This window comes from Vulpes lagopus, chromosome 13, assembly GCF_018345385.1.
Source record: "Vulpes lagopus strain Blue_001 chromosome 13, ASM1834538v1, whole genome shotgun sequence".
NCBI lineage: Eukaryota > Metazoa > Chordata > Mammalia > Carnivora > Canidae > Vulpes > Vulpes lagopus.
Window position 1 is genome coordinate 53,298,110 of NC_054836.1, and position 25,921 is coordinate 53,324,030.

Sequence of the window (25,921 nt, forward strand, 5' to 3'; positions counted from 1 at the left end):
AAACATGATCTCACTTTGAGCTGCTGTGTTGAGAGTAGAGGATAGGAACAAGAGAAAAAGCAGAAGGATGATTTACGAGGCAATTTTAGTTATCCAGATTGGAGATGATGATGGTACAGACCTACTGGTAGTAGTAAGAGTAGTGGTACATGATAATTTAAGAGGCTTGAGCCATGGATACATTTTCAGAGTAGAAACAGTAGAATTTGCTGCAGTATTGTATCTTAATCATTATATTATACTGTACTCGTGAATATTTTGTGATTGTTCCTATGTAGAGCAGCAGCAAAAAGCCAGGTATTTACCAGTTATGTCTTACCTTGTGAGAAAGAAAGATGGTATTATAGCATCATCTCTTCAAGAGCATAGGGAAATAGCTGCAAAGACTAGTGTGAAGTTCTAGAATGGCCTAAGTATACCAAAACTGTATGAGAGAATGAAAGAAAGGATCCCAAGAGCACAAAAAAAACACATTGTCAATTTGCACACCCTGAAATATTTTTACAAAGGGGGGAAAGAGGGGATCCCTGGGTAGCTCAGCGGTTTAGCACCTGCCTTTGGCCCAGGGCGCGATCCTGGAGTCCCAGGATCGAGTCCTGTGTCGGGCTCTGGGCATGGAGCCTGCTTCTCCCTCTGCCTGTGTCTCTGCCTCTCTCTCTCTCTATGTCTATCATGAATAAATAAAAAAATAAAATAAAATAAAATAAAATAAAATAATATATATATTTTAAAAGGGGGGGAAATCATTGTTAATAGTTTTACTTATCATAACTATTTAGTTTGTTCCCATATTTTAAAACATTAAAAACCTTAGAGCAGTGCTTGTGACAATATTTTTGACTTATACATTGAGTTTGACATTGTCTTTTTCTCAGGTCCAATGTGAAGAAGTTTTCTGTTTTAAAAACAATCAGAAACATTGCATAGTAGAGTAGTTGAAGAACATCTAGAAAATTTCATTTGTGTGACCATAAATTGTAATGTTTTACAGTGCTTAGACTGTGATGCAGTTTAAGGTTCCATAGTAGGCAGAGAAACCTGGGTAAGCGATTAATAGTTTAGTATCTCATTTCCTATGGGAATGTGGCTTCCATTTGAAGATCAGAATATTATAGTCTTATTTAGTCTAAAATTCACATATTGTAGAAGAGTATGTTAGAAGCCCCAATTGGGTTTTTCGTGAATTTATTATCTTACAAAGTCAAATACAGATGCATGTTTCATAAAAGAAATCAGCTTATTCTAAAGAGTAATCTCTGAGACTCTTCGATCAACTTATTACATTTTGATGACCATTTCAGACGATGAACAGTAGATGTAGAGTAACCGGAAGAATACAAATGAACTTAAGAAGTTATTGATGAACAGCAACAGAATTCAAAACTCAAAGCTGTTAACAAACAAATTTTAGTCAAACTGGGTTACAAAAGGAATCATTACTCTAAGATATGTTAAAGCTGTTTGTACTTAAACAGGCCATTAAAGAAATTTTGCTTTGGGCCATTTATGATCAGTGATCTAACATTTTAAAATAGATTTGGTTGTTGAGGTAAAAAAAAAAAAAACTCTAAAAGAATTCCTCATACTATCACTTTCCTTATAAAGTAATTCTTTGACTAGGAATGGAAGATATAGCCAGAACATAATAGGAACCAGGGAAACATATTTGAGTCCCAGAGATACCTACTAACTTCTTAATTCAGCCCTTATTTAAAGGGTACATGATGAACAGCTTTTGTGTTTTATGGTTGCTTAGCCATAAAACAAGTTTCCAACAGGAGAAGCAAATTAAATGTGTGTATATTGAGAGGGGAGGATAAATAGGGAAGAAACAGCGTCATTAAAGGCCAGAGATATCAAAACAGGGCAAAGCTTAAAATACACCATTATAAATTGATGAGGTTAATGGTGGGTCTTCCTAATAAGAGTCGAGTCAAATTCTAAATGATCATTTATAAGGAGTCTGAAGTAATACATCCTAGAAAGATTTCCATCTGCAGTAGGTTACCAAAAAAGCCTCAAATTTCCCGATCCTTATATGTGTGTCTTTTTTTTTTTTTTTAAAGATTTTTATATATTCATGAGAGACGCACAGAGAGAGGCAGAGACACAGGCAGAGGGAGAAGCAGGCTCCATGCCCAGAGCCCGACACAGAACTCGATCCCGGGACTCCAGGATCACACCCTGGGCCAAAGGCAGTTGCTCAACCACTGAGCCACCAAGGCGTCCCAAATGTGTGTCTTTTTACAGTGAAACTTGGCAGCTTCTTCCCTGAAAATCTCTTTATCCACTTTCTTGACTCAGGGAAGAAATTATAGATTAATTTGACCAACAGAATGTGGCAGAAGTAATATTAGCTCAGAAAATAGTGGAGCACACCCATTGAAGAGTATTAACAAGTTGCAAAAATGATTTGACTACATTCTTTTTTTTTTTTTTTACTACATTCTTGAGTGATAGATCCTAGTAAGTTATTAGAGACAAGTGGCTTTTGAAGCCAACATCATGAAATTATCTAAGAGGTTGTAATCACATAAAGGAACCTTTGACAACTTTATTAAACACAAAATCCTGTACTAAGCAGACCTCTTCATTGACCTGATTTTTCTAGCCTAGTATTTTATTACATTTTAGCATATTGAAACAAATATTTGGTTTATTTTTAATAGCTTAAGAACAAAGATCACTAAGAACAACTAAGGATCTTACACTTTCCAGGTTTCAAACTTTTAAACGTCAAAAGAATCCTTTCGACTTCAGTTTTATTCTTTCTTTCTAATTTAAAATGAGGTCATACATCCTTTAAAGAAAGAACCAGATTTATACCGGTGAATATCTTAGTGGTTAGAGCTGCACAGGTAAGTTTGTGTAATGGTGTTTTAAAAGACATTCCCAGGCAATTAGCTGAACACATGAAGAAAGAAATTAAAGAGTGGGTGGAAGAAGAGCTGCATATTTTTGACAATAAAACAATAGGAGATGGTTTTCAGTTTGGTACAAGAAACAAGGGGGTGAATGTCTGTATAAGATTACTGTCTCTCTCTCTCTCTCTTTCTTTTTAAATAGTACGAGATGGTGCAAAATCTGTGTGAATCTGTTAGAGAGCAGTTGAAGTTTCCTTTTGTTTGATCTGCAATTGTTGTTATATGCCATTAGGTGAATTTTGATGCACTTTCAATAAAAAGAACTATTAATGAATTAATGTTTATAAGTCTCTTTGAGCTCTCAGATGAAAGGCGTTATATAAGTGTAAAGTAGTAGTATTGTGGTGGTTTCCATGGCAACAGTAACTTTCCCCACCTGACAGGAACTCACAAAGTAAGGTGGGTGAGTTAAAGTTGCTATGATAACTTTTTGCACTTTTTGATTTAAAGCATTTCAAGCTGCTACTTTAATATTGCATACATATTTTATGTTCATTAACATAAATTATATTTGTTCATGTAGCCTTTTCTACTGTTGTTACCAATGTATGTATTTCATAGTATTCTGATTATTGAAGCAAAAGACGATTCATCTTTAAACTACCTGGATATGGCACCTTCCATTTGGATGGGGGCCGATAGTGTGGGAGGTCAAAGAATTCACGGGAGGCAGAAGAAAAGGGTTAGAAGTTTATGGAACACACACTGCAAGGGGGCAGCAGGCAGGACAGCAAAGGAGAGACTGTCTGCCACGAGGCAGTGGTGAGGGGCTACAGTAGGAGGGTGGAGTGAGAGTATGGGAGTGGACGGGATTTTACCTCTGGATAATTTTAGGAACTGTGCCTGGTTTTAAGTAGCCAGTTGGTTAGTTATGGCCTCTGGCTATTTGGAGGAGGATCGCCTAAGGAGCCTGTTTGCATTCAGCTCTCTAGCCTGTGAGCCCTTTGGCCTTGCCCCTGTTTCCATGGCTCAAGGCTGTGACCTAAAAGCAGCCTCTATACTAGGTTTTATCACTTTCAGAATATTATTCCTCTTCCTTACTCCTCTGTTCTTGGGGTCAGGAAGTTCTTGGGTTCCATCTTATCTCTGCTACAGTGTGATCTAAAGCAAGTTATTTGTCTCTTCTTACTCTGTTTTGTCATCTGTAAAATGGAAATGCAATAAAAACCATTTGAAAAGATCATTGCAAGGACTGAATACAATCATATATGTGAAGTGCTTAGTACACTGTCTGATGCATGGTGAGTACACAATAACTACGAGGTGCTCTATACTGCCTTGTTTTCGACCCTTATAATAAATGCAGGTAGGGTCTTTATCCAATAGAACTGACTGTTATTATGGAAATATTCAATATGTACATTGTACAACATGGTAGCCACTTGAGCACTTGAAATCTGGCTGAGGCCATTAAATTGTGTTTGGTGAATGGAGGTCTCAGTTCAGTTCTTGGGTTCTCCCCAAAAGGTTTATATGAGGATCTGCATTCAAATAAAGACAGCCAGAAGGAAAGTAGCAAGCACAAAGCAGTTTATTAAAGCGAAAATACACTCTCCAGGTGGGAGGTTTTTTTTTTTAAAGATTTTATTTATTCATGAGACACAGAGAGAGAGAGGCAGAGACACAGGCGCAGGGAGAAGCAGATCTCCTGGGACTCCAGGATCACGCCCTGGGCGGAAGGCAGGCCCTCAACCGCTGAGCCACCCGGGCATCCCCAGGTGGGAGGTTCTATGAGGTGGGAGGTAGAATTGGCCCCTAGTTGTTTTGGGATTAGATATTATGGAGTTTTTCTTGGCTGGACAGAGTTGTGGTATAGTGAAGTGGTCTCTAATGGAGGATGCTTCTAGTCATTTGGAGGACTCCTCCCATAGTTTGCAGGGAGAGTTTTTGACCCTACAAGGGTTGTACCCAAACCCTCATGGCAGCTTTTCTCCATGGGGGAGGGGGGGAGGACTGTAACCATAATGTAAAGACATTATAGTGAGTCTAAGGAGGAGGTGGAAGAGGAGAGCACATGCTTCGCACCTGTGGCTCTTGATCTGTCAGTCCCAAGGCCTTGGAAGCCCCAGGTTCAGGACATTGTACCCCTGGGGTTCAAGTGTGCAAACTGTTATCACATCCTTACCTCCAGCTCTGGTCTCTGTCATTCCCCTTCTAGGACTTGGGACTCTGTCACAGGGAGTTCCTCTCACTGCTCATGTCTAGCTTCTATCTAACAAAATAACCAAATTTTAAATTTTAAAAAAAAATTTTTGATAAATTGAAATAATCACATGTGGATAGAGACTACCAGCATTGGACAATATTGATGATCTAGTGTAAACTTTCATTTTTTTCCTCCTGAGAAACTATCTTATTAGCCTTCCAGTTGAAATCCTGGAGTTTCAGTCTCTTTCTCCCTGTTGACCATGTACACTAATAGCAACTAAAATTTCTATCCTTTTTCTCCTTTCTTTTCTTTTATTTTGGCTTGAGCATTTTTTATTCTGCATTTTGGGGCCTCCTTGCCCCCATCTATTTTCTTTCTACTTTAGTTCTGTTTCTGCTCAGGAACTTCTCCTTGTCAACTTCCCAAATACTTCCTTTTTAATGCAGTCCTCTGCTCATTTTTCATTATCAGCTAATTCCCCATACTCTTAGCCAGTCTTTCTCCTTTTTAGCTCAGTCTCACAAGGGAAGAGGGTTTTTTCTTTCTTTTGAGAAAAAAAACTTTCTATTTATTCTTGTGACTTAATTTCCTCCTAGCTCCTTTGAAACCTAGCTCCATTGTCATTCCTTCTTTCATTAGGTTTTTCCTCAACACCAATCTCTCTCATTTAATTGCAAATATAAACTATTGCTCACTCTCCTGTCTTTTATTATCAAAGATCCAAATGAGTCATCTATCCTTATTCCAAAATTTCCTCATCTTGCATTTTTCCCTAAGTATCTTGTTATCTAGTCAATCATATACACTCCTTTTTTATAGATCACCAAGGACTTCCTGACTTCATTTTCTTTGCTTTTTTTTTTTTTTTTTTAAGATTTTATTTATTCTTGGGAGACACAAAGAGAGTGAGAGAGAGAGACAGGTGGAGGGAGAAGCAGGTTCCTCATGGGGAGCCCTTTGTGAGACCCTATGGGACCCCAGGATCAGGCCCTGAGCTGAAGGCTCAACCACTGAGCCACCCAGGCATCCCACTGACTTCACTTTCTTAATCATCATTTCCCTTGACTTTAAAATACCTGGCACAATCACTCAGTCTCATCTTGAAATTTACTCTTCCTTTGGCCTCCTCATATTATACTGTCCTATATATTTTTTTAATATTTATTTATGTGTTTGAGAGAGAGTGAGAGAGGGCACACGCAAGTGAGAGAGGGCACACGCAAGTGAGGAGGGGCCCAGGGAGAGGAAGATAGAGAGGGAGAGGAAGCTGACTCCCCACTGAGCAGGGAGCCCCACGTGGGACTCAATCTCAAGAGTCTGAGATCCTGACCTGAGCCAAAATCAAGAGTTGGATGCATAACCGACTAAGCCACCCAGGCGCCTCTATATATTTATTTTAAGATTTATTTATTTACTTATTTTAGGAGGAGAAGGGCAGGGAAGAGAGAGGGAGTCTCAAGCAGCCTTCCCTCTGACCAAGGAGGCCAGTGCGGGACTCGATCCCAGGACCCTGAGATCATGACCTGAATGAGATCAAGAGTCTGATGCTTAACCAGCTGAGACACCCAGGCACCCCCTATATTATTTCCTGATTCTTTTGTAACTTTAGTGGCTCCTTTAAGATGCTTCTGTTTTCCCCTTTTTGCCAGTGCTGTCCCAGTGTACTTACTGCTGACCCCTGCTAAACCCTCTGTTGGGCTTTACCTGGTCTGTAGCCTGCATTTCCATACCTCCACATCCATTTCTGTCTCTATAAATGCATCCTCCCAAAGTCAGCTCACCATATGACTGTTCTGCCCAAAAATCTTTCATGTTTATCTGTTTAAAATCTATAGCTTGGATTTCAACGTAACTGGGCATATTCTATTTCTGTTTATTTAGCCTCCTTACTCACATCTTTCCCACTCTGTAACCTGGCAGTTCTTAAAGTGTGGTCAAGGGAATCTAGAGGGTCCCTAAGACTCTTTCAAGGTGACTGTGAGGTCAAAACTATTTTCGTACATATATTAAGATCTTCTTTGTCTTTTCACTCTTTTCACTCTTCTTTTCTCATGAATATACAATTAGAGTTGTCCAGAGGCCAAGTGACATTTGATGAGGTCATTGCTCTGACAACTAATGGAATATGTACTTGTCTATTGTGATTTAAAATGTTCTGTTAAACAGCTAACAAAGTAAGTGTAGAAAGAGATCATCCACTCAAACAAAAGCATTTCTTTGTCTTGTTTTATTTTGTTTAAGGACAAAGGTTCTTAATATTTTTTGAAAGGGTGAAGGTGACCTACGAGCAAAAAGGTTTGAGAACTTTTTTGTAACCTCAGGTGACTTTCCCATTGTTGTTTTTCCACAAAAATTATGACTATATTTTCCTTCCTACCCCTATGTTAAGTATCATCTACATTTTAATGTTTAGGTAAGTGGCTGAGTCCTTCATCAAGCCTTTCCTGATCTCCACCTTCACCCAAACCAATATGTAATCTCTCATGTTTGTGAACACTACCTGTGGTGCTTTATTTGTATCTTTTTAAAAAAATATGTTTATAGTATTACTATATTTAGAGGATTACTAGATTTGCTTAATTCCTTGAATCAGGAAGCATATAATTTTTGATCTTTGTATTTCTCCTGACCTTTACATATTTTAGGCACTCAGTAATTATTGAATGAGTAAAATTATCCAATAATTCAGCTACCAGTCACTCGACAAAAATTTATTTAGGGCCATCTAAAGGCTAGTTGTTTGAAAAATGCTCAAGGAGCTTAATGTCTCATAGGAGGTGATAAAATGTAATCAAATTAGTATCTTAATCGTCTTATTACATGCTATAAAATGTTTGAGTAGGGTTCATCTGAAGAAGAGATAAGCGAGTGAGCAAATCTTTCTATGGAAATGGGGTATCAGAAAATGCTTCAGAGGAGAAGCTATACTTAAGATGAAAATTTTGCTTGCCTGAAATCACATAAGCCAGGAGCTTCCTAGAGCATGTACCTACTATACTTGCTAAGACTGAAAAAATTATCTTTCAACACTTAAAAAGTACCAGCTTCCTGGATTCTGAGGAGGATAGCCTTTACTCTTGGTAATTTTTCCCACCAAAAGCTTATGGACAACCTTTTTGAAACCTTACCAGATTTTAAAGAATATTTTCAATCTTTTTGTTACTGTTCTGTATTAAATTATAAGTATCACTCCTACATGGATTTGAGAGATTTACTCCTACATAAACATGTAAATTATTTAATAAATTGAAATTTTGGTAAAATATACATACATAATATATATACGTATATACATAGCATAAAATGTACCATTTTAACCATTTTTTTAGTATGAAGTTCCATGGCATCAAGTACATTCGCATTTTTTTGCAACCATTACCAAAACTTCTGTCAACTTACAAAATTGAAACTCTGTAACCATTACCCAGTCTATCCTCATTTTCCCTAGCCCCTGGTGACCACCATTCCACCTTCTGTCTCTATGAGTTTGGTTCCTTTAATTGTCTCATACAGGTGGAATCATACAGTATTTGTCCTTTAGTGACTGGCTTATTTCACTTGGCATTAATATCTTCAGGGCTCACCTATTTTATAGCATGTGTCAGAATTCCTTTCCTTTTTTTGTCTGAATAATATTCCATTGTATGCCTGTACCACTTTTTTTTATCTGTTCATGCTTGATGGGCATGAACATGTAAATTGGAATTGTACTTTTCATATATGGAATTTATTGTAATCAAGACAATAAAGCAGTATACTTTTTTTTTAAGATTTTATTTACCTAATAGAGAGAGAGAGAGAGAAGGCACAAGTGGGAGGAGCAGCAGTCAGGGAGAGAGAGAGAGAGAGAGAGGGAGAGAGAGAAGCAGATCCCCTGCTGAGCCTGACATGGACTGGATCCCAGGACCCTGGGATCATGATTTGAGCCAAAGACAGCCGCTTAAGGACCCAGCCACCCAGGTGCCTTATCAAAGCAATATACTTAAGCAGGAAATGAAGTTATAGTTGTTTTTGATTATATGTATTTGTTCAAGAGGGAATCTATAAATATGTAGGATAATATTAGAACACATTTATTTAACCAGAATCTAGGCAAACAGGAAATCAGAGTAAAAGTTCAGATTAGGTGCAAAAATGCTCACATTTTTTAAAACTACGACTCCAGTTTGTGTGCAAGCTATGTATAAGACTTTTTCCTCAAAAACACAATATCTGTCAGATTACAGTGTTTAAGAAACAGCGTAGTAGGTGAGAATGGCCAGAAACTATTTTACCAGGGCTGTGATCTTAAAGCTGTTGCTTTTGATGTTAAAGCTGTTGTTTCTTTATTGTGTCCTGTTAGTGCCATTATTCATTAGGATGATTGGTGAAGTCTATACACCTCACAGGCTAAAATGAAGAAAATCAATTTGAGACTCCTAAAATATTCACAGAGGGACACACAACTTCTATGTCAGTAGGTCACTCATTTTTGGTACTGTGACTCTGCAATACTGTTACTGCTTTTAAAGAAAGAATTGGAAAAATCACTTACAGGTCTACTTAGGGCCTGTGTACATGTGTGTGCACGCGTGCATGTGTGTGTAATTTCAAGTATATGTTTCTGAATTTCCACTGTTACCGATTAGTAGCACTAAATTATAGGAGGCCTGAACAAGGTGAGGAAATGAAATTTTGCTTTTGTTGACTACTTTGTTGAATTATCTTTTAAGAGACTGTGATCAACAATCAAGAGGAAAATAATTCTCCCTTTGTTTTGGACAAATCAGACCAATGATTAAACATTGGGTAAAGACAACATTAACTCAATGTGTTTATCCATATTATTTGTTGTTGTCCTTGAGATATAATTGACATGTAACTGTTTATATGTATATTAAACACTGGTCATAAAAGTTTGATATCCCTGAGGCTAGCTAAACCTACCATCAAGGTATTTTCTTTGTTTTGTTTTGTGACATCATGTCAATTGCAACTGGATATTCTAGGTAAATAAACAACTAATGTGTATTCTTTGTGTACAAGTTTCTGACAAAAAGTTCAGTTTGGTTTAGATCTTAGGGTATACTTAGGGATACAGCAGGAGAACAATATGTAGTTGTATTAAATCTAAGCATTTTATTTTATTATTTTTCAAAATGTTTTATTTATTTATTCATGAGAGACACACAGAGAGAGAGACACACAGAGAGAGACACACACACACACAGAGGCAGAGACACAGGCAGAGGGAGAAGCAGGCTCCATGTAGGGAGCCTGACGTAAGACTCGATCCTGGGATTCCAGGATCAGGTCCTAGGCCGAAGGCAGGCGCTAAACCACTGAGCCACCCGGGGATCCCAAATCTAAGCATTTTAGAGGATAGTCATGTTGTTGATATTTTGAATTGGGATATAGAGACAGAAAATAATTATTTGAATGAAAATAACTTTAAAAAAAGAAAATATTTTACATTTGTAAGGAAAATTCAAGATGCTGAATGAGAAGATAAAAATGATAATTAAGGATCTTCTTTTCCTTTCTTACTGGTATACACTATTCTTGAACTAAACAGTTTATATTTGACACACAGATTACATAATCCTATTGTGCTTCTTTCAAAATTTACTCTAGTACCATTAAATTATGCTGCTACTAATATGAATCTTTTAAATGAGTTAATGCAATTCTTTCTAATGTATTTTTTTTAGGTCTCTTGGTCTTTTTGTTGTTCATCACTATCAATAAGACATACACTGCAGAATTATGTTTCCCCGACACTGGTGTTAGGGATACATGTAAGATTGTCCATCAGACAGCACTTCATTTTATATCTAGATTCATATATTTTTAATGTACTGATTTTTTGTTCATTCATTTTGAGACAGATATTTAGGGAACTTACCCTGTGGCCGGCACTCTTCTTTCTTGACCTTGTTTTATTGTGAAGATCGCTTACCCACTTTCTCCCGGTAGTTCGTGACCTGAGAATAATGAGTGCTTCTGTGTTCACACTTTAAAAAATAAATTAATAAGCAAGGAACCCCAGAAAAACAACAAGAAAAAATTCTGATCAATCTGAATACAAGGAAAGATAATTTTGTAAAATTGAATTTTCTGGGTTGTACTTGAGAGTCAACTAGAAACTCGACTTATTTTTACACTAGTTTAATTAAAAATCTCAGTAAAATTTTAAATTACTATTTATTTGTCTAGAAAGTAAACTAAAGTTAATTGTATCCTTCTGAGTATGTATAACCTAATGATGCTATCGTGAATTTTCCCACCTTGATAATTTCTTTTACTTCACACTATATGTACCTTAAGTGTTCACTAATTTATCATTTAAAAAAATAGAAGAGGAATTGGCAAAATCAATATTTTTTTGGAATAAAAAGAAACAGACTATTTTTTAGTGATTTTAATGCACTGGGGCCTTTATATGAATCTCATCCTGTAGTTTTAAGAACATCCTCCCAGAATATAGAATGAAATAAATGCCTAGGGAATCCCTGGGTGGCTCAGCAGTTTAGCACCTGCCTTCAGCTCAGGGCATGATCCTGGGGTCCAGGGATCGAGTCCCGTGTTGGACTCCCTGCAAGGAGCCTGCTTCTCCCTTTGCCTGTGTCTCTGCCTCTCTCCATGTCTCTCATGAATAAATAAATAAAATCTTTAAAAAATTAAACAAACAAACAAATAAATAATTGCCTAGAATCAAATTATGATTAAGAATTATTTTGGGGCACCTGTCTGGCTCAGTCAGTAGAACATGTGACTGTTGATCTTGGAGCTGTAAGTGCAAGCCCCAAGTTCTATATAGAGATTACTTAAAAATAAAACCTGAAAAAAATAATGTCAACAATAAACACACAACATAAGAGATAGCTAAGAATTAATGTCTATTTCTCTTGATTAAAAAAGAAAAACAGAAAGTGATGTTTTTATTTTAAAACTTCCAGCCTAAAACTTGAACAATCTGTATTCCATTCTTTTATTTAGATGTGAAATAATGTTATAAAATTCAGTCTGTCAAAACGTTTTGTTCCATATATCACATAGCTGTGTTTTTAAATAAATGTATAGAATAGCTTTTCTAAACAGATGAAATATATAAAGTATACTTGTAAAGTAAGCAGAATTAGGAGAATCAGTACTGTGAAATGGGCATACTTCCGAACTGGATCTCAGTTTCTTTGAACCCATGTTCTTTTTCTTTGCTGAAGTTAAATTGACTTCAGAGGGGAATCCATTAACCTGACCTAGCAAATCTCAGTAGAAGTGATTTTTAAAATCATTACTTAGTTCTAGTTGCATTCTATTCAAGAGTTTATATTTCCTGGAAAAAAAAAATCAATCTTGGGTTATGTGGGTAGATTAGGTTAGATGATAGAGATAGATCTGTGTTGGTGGAGCTTTAACTGAATAGTCAGAGAAAATTGAAGTATTGAGTTAAAAGCTGTGTATAGGAAGGAAGCCAGAGTTTCATAAATTTAAGTAGCTTTAATATTCATTTAACATTAATGAAACACATGCTATATCCTGGTTGACAGTATGCTGGTGTTGCCCTTATTTTTTTTCACAAAACGTCAATATGTAGAGGATATTCAACATTGTATTTTTTTGTTTTGTTTTGTTTTGTTTTTTGTGTTTTGGTAGAAGCCAAAAGAATGGGTATCAAATTGGGACTAAAATCTTGCCGAAGAGATTTGGGGAGAGAATCATTTGATTAGTGGTAGAGAGAACATAAAAATTTCAAGTCATCCAGAGTTATCAAACTCCTTATATAGTTGTGGCTGTGTGTCCTGCAAATGACTGGGAAATTCTCCAACTCCCAATATCCTGAATCTTTCTTACATAGTCTAAAAGACTTGCCCTAAGGTTGGAGTTCTGGTTCTCTAGACTGCCTGCCTTGTGTTACTTGCATCACATTTCTTCTGGTTTGAGAGAGATGGACAAAGCCTCTCCAGTGTCAAGAAAACAGCTACAGAGGCATTGTCCTCCATGCTAATGCTGTCCACTTCTGGATGACCTCTCTGTTATTTGCTGAAAATGAGACCTTCATGTCACCAAAAATAAGAGAGGAAAATGAGATACTGTAAAACAGGGATTTGTTCGGAGGTTCACAAATGGTGATCTGCTATTAAATGTGGTCTGTCACGTAAAAACAACTACTGGTCAGCATGGAAAGGAAATGACCTGACTTCTTTTCTTATACAAGTAAAAAGGAAAGGAAGGAAGTACCAAAGAGGAAAGGATGAGTAAGAAAACAAAAGAAGAGAAAGAAAGCACTTTTAAGTCTGATGCATTTTTTTTTTTTTTTGCTTTTTTTTTTAAGGCTTAGGCATTGAGCTACAATAGGCTTAAAAGAAAGTCAGAGCTATGTGGTGCTCTGTATAATCTGAATGTGTTTAAATCTGCTTTAGTAATCCTAGAAGTAGCATTCTTGAATTTTTCCTTGCTATTTTCTCCTAATTTCGTCTGACACTCTCAGTCAAAAACAACAAAACCAAAGTGGTTTTTGAAGAAATTCTCTTTTATTAGTGGTCCATTTTTTGAGCTCCCACTGAGCATATGCCTCTGCAGAACGAATTAAAGTCAACTCCAGCCTATGTTTGAACCTAGGAGCTTGTTTTCAACCTATTACCTATGTTTTTACAATTTTTTTGAACTTGGGTAAGAATTCAGACTTTAATTTTATTGCCTGAAGTGCTTTTTCTCCCCTCTCCAATTTTGAATATTTTACTCTATAAGTAATGGTGTCAAAAGTACTGTGTGGTTTTTCTCTCTTCCCTGATGTATAGGAAATGCCAAACAGTATTGATGTTATTTTGGAAATTTATTACCCATTTTGACTGTTACGGCATCATGTATTCACATGTTTAAGGTTTATGTGACTTCATGGTTTTGATCTACATCGTGACAATTATTTTAATAAAGCAGTTCTAATAAGCTTGGAAGTTTTTTATTAAAGTTACGTGTCCTATGAAAGGTGAGATATGTCTACTTGATGGACCATTTCTTTTTAACTTTAAATGTCATCAAAACGATTTACTTCCAGTAATTTTTCATAAGAAGTAGAGAAAAATTAAAATGTATTCAAAACTCTTTAGCTTTTAGAATATAAGAATTATTCTTTTTATTACTGCATGAGAAGAAATTCAGAAGGGCATTTAGATCTGGTTCAGACAGGTGTGTCCCTTTTTCCGCCTGCCTCATAAATAATTATTTTCACATAGAAAATCACCCCATGCTTACTTTTGCTTACATGGTGTCACATTTTAACTTATAATCTCTCTCTCTGGCTTCGGGAAATATCATTCACTCAAAGGCATATTTACTGCATGCTTACCCTGTCCTTAAGCAGTCAGCAGTGAGAGTATCTTTTATCTCTTGGTCTCCAGTAGCTAGTAAACCTGGTGCTTAATAGTTATTCAGTATTTGCAATGATTGAAGATGGAAAAACTCTTTTATGCAATTTGAAATTTCAACCATTGCTGATCAACAGATATAAAGTTTCAATTATGCAAGATGAGGAAATTCTAGAGATCTGCTGTATGATGTTATGCCTATAGTTAACAATACGGTATTGTGCACTTAAACATTGATTGAGGCTAGATCTCATGTTAAGCGTTCTGACTATAATAAAAAGGATATCAATGAAATTAAATTTTGAAGTATTTTTACATATTTGCGTAAATATAGTAATGCATTTTTATACAGCTCCACCAGCTTTTGCTCTGAGTGAAATCCAAAACAGCAGTACCCTAAAAGTAACTGTCCTCTCTTTACCTTTTCCTTCAGTGATTACCTTCCACCTTACCTATATTATATTTATTGATTTAATTTTGATTTTTACAATCTCTGACTGAACCTGCCAATAAAATGGATATTTTCAATTCAAAACTAGAAACAGATCTTTAAGTGTAAAAGGCAGCTAAAAAAATTGCCCTATCCCTGAATAAATGTGTTTTGAACTGTACGCAGAATGTCAGCAAACTTAACTTTCATTGTGGCTTCAGTTATTTTCAAGGTGAACTTTTATCTCAGTTCAATTTCTATGAATTTATTTCCTTAATGGTTTGATAGGGACACGGTGGAGCCAGAAGTGTCATGTGCTCCACCTTCTTAGATCTGAATGCTATGAACTATGGGGCGGGTCAGCCCAACAAGAATAAATCTTGCATAGGCCCCGTTCTGCAGAGATAATAATGCTTACATGATTCCCCCGATGTGGCTAAATGATAGTGAATCTAGGTTTTTATTGGTAATTGAAGTACATCTTTTTAGCAGTTCTGGGACCTCCTTTTATCTGGTACTCCATAAAGATGACAGGGGGATAATTTGAGAACCAAACTCATAGAATAAATCTCATGAAGATTAGCTGTAATTAGTATGTACGTGTATATGTTTATATAAGCTTCAAAGCTTTGCATCATAGGCAGTCGTCACTGCAGTATGGCTCCTGAATTAGCTACCAAAACTACAAATCCTTCATTATTAAGGTGTAGATTAAATCAGTATTTTTCAAACTATTTTTTAAGATTTTATCAGCCAACTACTCTTTTTAACAGTTGGGTTTTTTTTTTTTTAAGATTTTATTTATTTATTCAGAAGAGACACAAAGAGAGGCAGACATAGGCAGAGGGAGAAGCAGGCTCCCTGTAGGGAGCCCAATGTGGTACTTGATCCCAGGATCCCGAGGTCATGCCCTGAGCTGACGGCAGACGCTCAACCACTGAGCCACCCAGATGCCCTATTTTTTAAGCTTTCAAAATGATATTCTATACTCAAATTCTGAAATGTGTATTCTCGGTTAATGGTATTTTAATTTCCAAAATAAAATGAATATTGTGCCATATTAAATCAAGGCAGTGGAACAGAACACTCCTTTGTTTCGACATCTTACCTCTTGAAAAATCACTGAATTAAATTTTGCATCAGGGTTGCAAAGGCAATAGCTCCGTCCTAGTTTAGATCCATCCTCTATTCTATCTAAAATCTCATTTTTAAATTCCCTTGCCTATCTGGATCCATGTTGATTAGTCAAATGAATGAGTATATTAATTCAGCATATATTTATTGACTTCCTACTATGTGCAAGGAAGTAATTTAGGTTTTTTGGACTCAAAAGTGAATTGAACAAACAAGCATCCCTGCCCTTGCGGACTTCACACAGCTTTAACCAGAGTGGGGATGCTAATTATAGAGAGCACCATGTAACTCTGTATGCAGTTTCACAGCATTTAACCTTTGTAGAGCCAACTTTTTAAAAATCTAAGCTATTCCCTTTCTTGATATTTATAACATCTGTACAAATGATAATGATATGATGTTTCTCTTGCGCGCGTAAATGCCTGCTGGAAAATGCCTTCTGAGCCCTTCATAACTTTTGCTAGAAATAGAGTAACTGTTCATATAGAATATGGAGTGCCTGCCTTCTGAAAATAACTTCCCCTGTTCCCCAGAAGCCCATGGTTGTTCCTCTTATCCTGCTAGCATATACCCCCATTACTCAACAACTGGAATTAAACTTCTATATTTGTTGTTTTGCTGGGGTTTTGTTGTTTAATTATTTTCTGTTCCCTGAAATGTTGGTTATATTGTCAAGCCTTTGCAACCAATGAACCATTATTTGCTTACTTTTATCTGGCTGTAGTTAACTAGCTTGTTTCTAGATAATAAAATAATTCTTAGTTCTCACCATTCTCCAAGAAGACCTATGCTGTAAAATATGAAAACGGTACTGAAAATGTTAGTGCAATTTTTACTTTTGAGCATCAGTTACATATTATGACCTACATAACAAATGTATTTTATTTACTTCATATATTTTTAGTATATTCTTCCAAACTGTGAAAATCACTAGACTGCGGATTTTGTATTATGCTATTTTGTGGTAGCATTCAAAAGACACTTATTTTACACTTAAGCTTTGTACGATGTAATTCTCTTTTCTTTATTGTTTAAAAAACAATTAAATGATAGCATTTCTTTTAGGACGTATCTTCATTTTTGTTAATTAAAAGACAGGAGAGTGGAAAATATTGAAAGAGTTCCAAGTGACACGTTAGAACGCTAAATCTCTTTCTTGAGTATCAGTGAGTTCTTAGAAAAAATAAATACAACAAAACTAAACCACCTAGTAATTTTTCTCTTCATCAAATTTAGTTCTTACAGAAAACAGGTCAAACCCATTGTGAATATCAGAGTGATGCTCTCCTCTCCTACCACAACAAACCTTAAATAAATCCAGAATGCATTTTAAAGGGCTAGAAGAAATTTGAAGAGGGAATGTTTGTCAGTGTGAACCACATAGAGCTCCTTTTATCCAGAAAGTCTTCTTTGACTTAAATTAATTACTGCATATATATATATATATATATATATATATATATATATATATATATATATGCAGCATATATATATGGCATGTTGCTCAGTACACTCTATATATACACACACATATATATATATACACAATACACTGTGTGTGTGTGTATATATGTATATATACTCATATATATATACCATGTTGCTCAGTGCACTGTAATAATTTCATTACATATTCCTCATTATACTGCACACTCAATAAGAGCAGGGTTGTGGCTTTATCTTAGAGCCTGGACAACCAATCAATCTATGTGCATGTGTGTATGCAAGAGTTCTAATTAGCCTCTTCAGTTCTGGTTTTGCCTTTTCCTTTACTGGCTTAAGTGGTTGCCGGTGTTTTTTAAATTAAGTGATCATTATAAGACCTGTGATGAGTAATGTATGACATATTTTCTTGAGTTTTAACTTACTAAAATAACATATGCTTATTTAAATAATATTAAATAATAATGATAAATAAGGATTATCTAAAAATAGTTTTATTGTAAAATTACAACTGTGTATTATTGGGATGATAAGTTCTTTTTAAAATTAGCTTCTGGGCAGCCCTGGTGGTGAAGCGGTTTAGCGCCGCCTGCAGCCCAGGGCGTGATCCTGGAGACCCTGGATCAAGTCCCACCTCAGGCTCTCTGTATGATGCCTGCTTCTCCCTCTGCCTGTGTCTCTGCCTCTCTCTCTGTCTCTATGAATAAATAAATACAAATCTTTTAAAATAAATAAATAAATAAATAAAATTAGCTTCTTTTCCTTTTGTATTTAATTTTGACTTTTATCAAAGAAATACGTGTACACAGTTAAAAAATCAAATGTAACAAAAAGCTTATTATAATGAAAAATAGCATTTGTCTGCCTTGTGTCTTCTTACTACCCAGTCCAACTGTGTGGAAGTCACAGGTTACTGGTATTTATGTCTATAGTTTTTATATATATCCACAATTATAAATGATATGTTTATTGCTATTTCGTGATTTATCAATTTCTCAAATTAATATAATGAATAATGAATTTATTTAAAATGAATAATGTAAATGGAGAAACTAGTGGAAAAGAAAAGCATGCAAATAAAAAAGTGAGCTAATATATTCTAAGCTAAGCCAACATATTCTACAGTTGATATCTACATAGGGTATTTTGAATCTATAAGAACAGATAAGCATTTTAGGTCTCCCAAATTACTTTTAAGAATCACTGTATTATTTATACATCCATTACCATTACCAGTAAAATAGAGAATGCTCATCTTTCTGTATTTTTGCCAATATGATGTAGAATCCAGCATTCAAAAGTATGTTCTTCTGATGGCATGAAGTGGTATCTCATTGTTTTTTTTTTAAGCTTGCATCTTCCTGATAACTAGTGATTTTGAACATTTTTTCCTAGAACTTTTTCTTAAAAAAATTATTTTATTTTATTTAAATTCAGTTTATTAACATGTAATGTATTATTGGTTCCAGAGGTAGAGGTCAGTGATTCATTGGTCTTATAAAAATACCCAGTGCTCAAAACTATACTTGATAGTTGTTCTGGCTTCCCTCTCTGAGAAACTGCCTGTTCAGAGTTTTGCTCATTTTTCTATTAGTTTTTTTCTGAGTATACATTTTAATATTAATCCCTTGTTGGTTTGAGGACTTCTCTCAGTTTATAAAATTTATCTATGGGATCCTTCATTGAAAGGTTCTCATTTGGTTTGGCCAAATTTATCAATTTTATGCCTTACTAATTTAGATATTGTTTCAGAATTGTTTTTTCAGTTCTAGGTATCAAAAATAGTCACCTAAATTTTTTATTAGCTTTGAAAGGTTGGCTTTCACATTCAAAACTCTTTAATCTCATTGAAATCCAAGTTTGTCTATGAGATAAAATAAGGAGCTAAGTTTATTTCTTGCCGTATTCTGAGACTGTTTTTCTTTCTCCATAAAATGAGTCAGCACCAACCTTTTCTTTTACTTTGTGATATTACCCTTATTATATATATAAAGCTCCCATTGATACGTGGGTTTATTTCCAAGCTCCGTTTTTCTGTCTGCACCTGTCTTTGGTAGTAAAACCTAATATTTGGTAGAATGGATTCCTTCTCTTTGTCCTCTAGTTCTGATGTTTACTTTGAGCTATAGCATATACTTTTAAAATGGGTTTGTAGATTTTCTTTAAAAATCTAGAATTTAGGGCAGCCCGGGTGGCTCAGCGGTTTAGCGCCGCTTTTGGCCCGGGGTGTGATCCTGGAGACCCGATCGAGTCCTGCATAGGGCTCCCTCCAAGCAGGGAGGAGCCTGCTTCTCCCTCTGCCTGTGTCTCTGCCTCTCTCTTTCTCTCTCTCTGTGTCTCTCATGAATAAATAAATAAAATCATGAAAAAAAAGATTTAAAAATCTAGAATTTAGAGATTGATTTAGGAAAAATTGGTATCTATGAAAATGGAAAGGACAAAATAAGCTAATATGGAATTAGGAAATAATTTAGATTGCAGCATATGAATAAGAAATGTTTCTTTTGGTGGCATATAGAAGGCAAAAATATATTATGGAAGAAAGATTAACATAGGAAAGTCAAGAGGGGAGCCTGCTTATGTGCAAAATATTATCATTAAGAGAAAAATGAATAACAAACAATTGAGAATGACTGTGAAGAATAGACATTTGAATTACCTTAATTTTTGTAATGTTGAGTTACTTTGATAACTAAAATAATGGTTTAAAGCTATGCTTTGCAGAATACCTAGAACTTTGTGGAATACCCACAAGGTACCTGGGAAAAGAACTGTAGTGGTACTGAGTATTTTGGGGATTCCAATTCAACAAGAACACTTCACTTTTATCTGTGTAATTAGTTGACCCTTCACTATTATTCCATTGGAAGAAAGGATTTTTAGCCAAAAGTGTTTGGGAATAATTTAAATAAAATTAGTGAATGTTTAAATGCTTAACGAAGATAATATATGATGTCATCCATCTTTTCAGTGTCTATGGAAGACATTGCTAATTGAACATAGGACTCCTTTCTGCTAGACTCATATTTAATCTCCATACAGCTTTCCATGTGCTAACAGTCAATCAAGTTGGTGTGAAAATCAAAACCCATTTATTACCTATATACTATTAAGTTCTGTAACTTTGTTGGTCCTTAAGAACACTTATTTTAGCCTAAGAAAGATATGAGCTAAATCTTTCAGATTAAAGAAGGAAGAGACTGGAAAAGAGAGTGGTTAAGTAGGAAATGGATCTAGGAACTACTCATTCAAATAAATATAAAGGTAATAACCCTTACATTGCGATTTTAAGGAGAAAATGTTTACTACCGATTTGTTAATTGTGGAAAGGCCTACAAAGCTCATTAAGTATGTGCTGAAGAGGCAATTGAAATCAGTCATGTTTTCAGTTGGGAATCTTGAGACATAAATAATTGTATTCTATAAATTAGAAGATTTAATCACCAAAAGTTTAAATCTGCCAAATCAATGTAACAGTGGGAAATAAAATCTGCATCTCTTGGAAATGCATCTCATCCTGTCTCCAGGGTCCTTGCCTTGTACCAAACAATGGATTTTAAACTTCTCTAAATTAAAATGGGAGCATTTTCATGCATATTTGAAGAGTTCCAAAGGAATGAATGCATTAACAATTATCTTTACTTGTGATCGGGTGTGTTTTATGTTCTATGAAGTTATTGGACTAATTGTGACATAAATTTAAAATTAATTTTTAAAGCAGTTACAGTTATTTGTTTCTATTAACAGGGCTATTCTAATGTGATGCTGGGATTGAGTTTACCTTGGACTCCACATCAAGGTTGACTCGAAAGTCTTGTAGAAGATCTGGACGAAATACGTAAGTGGCCTTCTGGTAATAATTCTCTTTGGTCCATTGTGCTTATGTCTGTTTTTCTAGTGTTTATTTTATTCTTTAATTTTTTGATTGCGTATCTTTGTCCAAATATTAAAAAAAGTTATCAGTGAACCCCAGACACTTGTCAAGTGAGACTATAGAAATATGTACCACCGTCTCTTCTCTCCTTTTCCATTTCAATCTTGCTGTGCTTTCCCTTCCTATTAAACTTGGTTTTACTTTTTATTTTGAAAATTATTACAAATTTATGTAGAAGATGAATTTGGTTTTGAAATATTGAAAGGAAATGATTAGGCAAGAAAAGCATATGGATTTTTTTTTGGTTATTATGTGGTCTGTTTTTATACTGATGTTTTCAGTATTTTTTTTATTAAGATTGAGTTGATATTGAGGTTTTTGGAGAATCTAGAAATGCCAAAAAATGAAGAGAATAACATGCTAGTAATGATTTTTTTTTGGAAATGAATTTTTCTTATAAACTCTTTGAGAGTCAACAAGTCAGCTATTTAGAAAGCATTTTTTGAAATGTTGTAATTATTAAGTCAAATGGGACTTTTCCTTGATATTTACAGAGTCAATTTAGAGAACTTTAAGTCCATTATTTGATATAAAACAAGGGCCACAGATACAGCATAAGATGCTTTTCCAAAAGAAGTAGATTTATTTCCCACTTTATTCAATATATGTTTCTGTAAAATTATTTTTTCAGTGTCACTGCTGAACTATGGTATCAATCAAGCAGTATGTTATAGGTGGCCATATCTGTAAACAATGTTATTATAAAAAGAAAAATAAGGAAATTTTAGGTGAGGAGTTTATATCAGTTCTTATCATAGACTTAACCCCAAAGAAAAGGGAACCATGGTGTCTGGTTTCTTCTGAATTCTTTTTCAAGGGGGTTTACCAAAAGTGTAGGACAGGCCTCAGGATCCTTGTTATTCTGCCTCTATTGCTGTACCCATTTCTAAAACTTGCTTCAGATGGAAATTCCATATCTTCCTTAAGACATGTTTTTTCAGTGTGCTTGAATTATATAATCAAATGTTTCTCAGGCATTATACCTACTATTTTGCCTATGGCCTTCTTGTTTTGTGCCACCTTTATTATTTTGCCAGATATAGAAACAAAATCATTCCACATTTATTTAGGATTTAAGTTTTTTGAAGCATTTTGGCAACTTTTAACTTCATTTTACTCTCTCACTAAACTCATTAGTTTTACTCTTGCATTGCTTATTACTGAAAGATGACCTTATTATCCTTTGTTCACTAAGTGGAGAAACTATAACACAAAGAATTTAAATGATTTGGAAAAAGTAATATAGCTTGTTGTGATTTTATGCTAATAATAAACAATTAGGTATTACTAGAATATCTACTAAGGCCCAATCTTGTTTTTTTTCTGGGTTATGTAACTTATGCTTACTATATAGACAATAGCTATGTTGATATATTCTGTCTTTGTAAGACCTTTTAATATGTAAATCCTCATTTTTTGGGGGGGGTAATAGGACATTTGTTTTAATAATAGGGGATTTAAGATTTATAAGTGGGAGCTACCTGACAATGAACATCATGGAACCATGAAAGAAGTGATTTTTAGAAAATAGAGTCTTTTTCCCAGAAAGGAAACATAATTGTGTTTGAAGTTAGTTCTCAAAACTGCTTTTGGAACTTGCTAATTAGACTTTTTCTAGTCATATGCTTATAGTAGTTTTTATATTTTTAAATGAAGACCAACCACATATTGGTGGAAATAATGCATATGCAAAATGGCAATGGCTCATCTTAATGAAAAAAATTCCAAAAAGTGGGGTTTTTTTGGAATATATAAAGTTATGGATTCTAGAGATGGAGGTATTACGACAAGAGAAGAGTGGAATGATGTAGAGGCAAGGGTTTAGGAGTTAGGTAGATATGGCTTTGCATCCCTGCAGCCATATGCTAGCATTTTTAATCAACCTTTTCTAATTTCCTTAAATTGTTGAACATCAGTTTTCCATCTGTAAAACCAGGGGCAGATATAACTGTTTGATTATTGCAAAAATTTAGCACTTAATACATAACTATTTTCAAGAAATACTCATTTTTTTTCTTCAATCGCCACTTCTGTGTTCCCTCGCCTCCCAAAATCCCTAAGCGAATACTTGGTTGAACCTTTGTACTGTTAAGCAATTTGTTTAGCACTATCTCCATTTTACCTCTCAGAGAGGTTGACTAACTTGCCCCAGCCTATACTTCTAAAATGTCAGCTAAAATATTGTTTCATACAACTTACAACTGAGACTGCTCGTGTATATGGGTCATTGGGTAGTTGGGTGAGTGTAGATGTATATGTGTGTGTTTTACTTCATCATAGTCACAGTTATTTTCAGAGTTTCCATCATAAGTATTAAATCCAATTAAAATATGTTTGTTATTTCAGTGTACTAGAAATAAACTTTATTCTCATACTTAAAGAAACTGTTATAAGCTTCAAAAATACCTGTTAAAAATTAAGCATCATACATGACCAACATATTTGTTCAAATTTTCAACCTATTGGAAAGTAAATGGACTATATAGGAAGCTGATTTGGCTGAGGAGGGTCTGGGTCTGATTCCTATTCATGGCATGCTGACATTCCTTAGCAAAAGTAGAGTGAACAAAACTATAGATACACAGGCTATAGAGTGTAGCTGTTGAGAAAGGGAGCTTGGAAATGAGATTACCTTGATTTGAATTATGGGCCCAGGGCAAACTTACTGTGTATGATACCTTGGACAAACCATTTAAACTCTCTAACCCTTAATTTCTGAATCTAGAAAGTAGAGATAATAGAACATACTTCACAGAATAGATTTGAGGACTACATATGTAAGTTCATATAAATGGCATAGCAAGCATTAAAAAAATTAAGTTGTTTTATTTCTTACTGTATTTGTTTCGCAAGTTGTAGTTTCAGGCTATTTAGCAAATAGGCTGTATAGCATTCTAACTTTGGCCCAAGAAGTGGTAAAAAGTGAGTTAATTCTGTAAATGTGCTCTCTGTGCTTTGGTCAGTATGTGTATTAGTTTTTTGTTGTTATACAACATATTACATATTTCAAAGCTTAAAACACATACTTTTGTTAAATCACAGTTTCCATGGCTTAGGAGTCGAGGCACAGTTTAGCTTAAGGTCTTGTAAGGCTGCAATCAAAATACTGGCCAGGCTGCATGTGTAAATGGAGTTCAGGGTTCATTTTCAAACTCAGTGGTTTTTGGCATCGGGGTTGTAGGACTGAGGTCCTCAACTCCTAGAGGCCATCCACAGGTCCCATGCGTGTGACCCTCTCCATATGTGGTCCACATTATAGTAGCTTGCTTCTTGAAAGCCAGTAAGAGAGTCTCTACTGTGTGATAACAAGATAAAGCCATATGTGCATATATGTATGCATGTAAATATAGAGTGTGTGTGTTTTAACATAATCATTGAAGTGACATCTCATAACCTTGACCATATTCTACTGTACTATTTAATAAAAAGGAATATTGTCACTAATTGTAAACTTTTATTCTCAGTTATGCTTACAGTGTTACTCCTAACAGGTCATTCCTCCCTGTCTAAGATTTATCCATTATTTCATGCTGGCTAACCCAAGGCTAAATGCAGCCTACCCTGGTATTTAATACTCTCCAGATTCTGACAAAACCCAAATACTAACCTTTTCTCCCCATTACTCTGAAACATATACCTTGAGCTGCTTGCCTTACACTTGCCCACATTTTTGTCAATTCACATCTTATTTTTCCCTTTCTCCATCTCTTTCAAATGCATTTACATCTCTACCTCCTCCTCCATTGTACTTTTCCTATTCCTTTCCTCCTTTTCAGCCAGCCCAGGATTTTCCCTGTGTAATATCATATCTGTGTTACCTGTAGCCTTGCATATCTAAGAGTATCTTAAGAAGTATTCACTAAATATATATAATACCTTCTTAATTTAGAACAGTGGTCAGTTTGATAGCCTTTCAGTTTGAAAATTATATTTGAATTTTTTTAAATTTTTTTTTATTTATTTATGATAGTCACAGAGAGAGAGAGAGACAGAGACACAGGCAGAGGGAGAAGCAGGCTCCATGCACCGGGAGCCCGATGTGGGACTCGATCCCGGGTCCCCAGGATTGCGCCCTGGGCCAAAGGCAGGCGCTAAACCGCTGCGCCACCCAGGGATCCCCTGAAAATTATATTTGAAGGATGTTCTTCATAAAATATCCTTTCACTTTCACATTGACTCAGTAATCTGAAGTATATCCCAAACAACCTTTAAATTGACCATAAGAATCTATTGCAACATATGCATTTGGAGTTGATTGCACAGAGGAGAAAATGAATGACTGGGGTCCAGGAGATGGGCTGTGGTAGGCAGCTTTGAAGATGGTCTTTAATGATCCTGTTTCCTGGTTTTCTCATCACTGCATTTTTCCCTCCTGTATCTATCAGAGTTAGTCCATGTGGCTGATAGAACATGGCACAAGCAATGGTATACTGCTTTTCAGATTAGGTTATACAAGACATTAAGATATCTGTTTGGGGTGTTCTTTCTCCATCGCTTTTCTCTTTCTATCTCTCTCTTTTTCTCCCCTTTCCTTCTCTCTCTCCTTCCTTCACTCTCTCT

General features: G+C 35.3%; 1 protein-coding gene across 5 annotated transcripts in view; it reads left to right on the forward strand.

Annotated features, from left to right (window-relative positions):
• Positions 1-25,921, forward strand: part of FOXP2 (forkhead box P2) — a 557,737-nt gene that overhangs the window by 146,072 nt on the left and 385,744 nt on the right. For all 5 annotated transcript variants that reach the window (XM_041727433.1, XM_041727435.1, XM_041727432.1 and 2 more), the window contains one exon: positions 21,175-21,265. The gene's annotated coding sequence lies outside the window, so the exon portion shown is untranslated. The remainder of the gene's footprint in view (positions 1-21,174; positions 21,266-25,921) is intronic.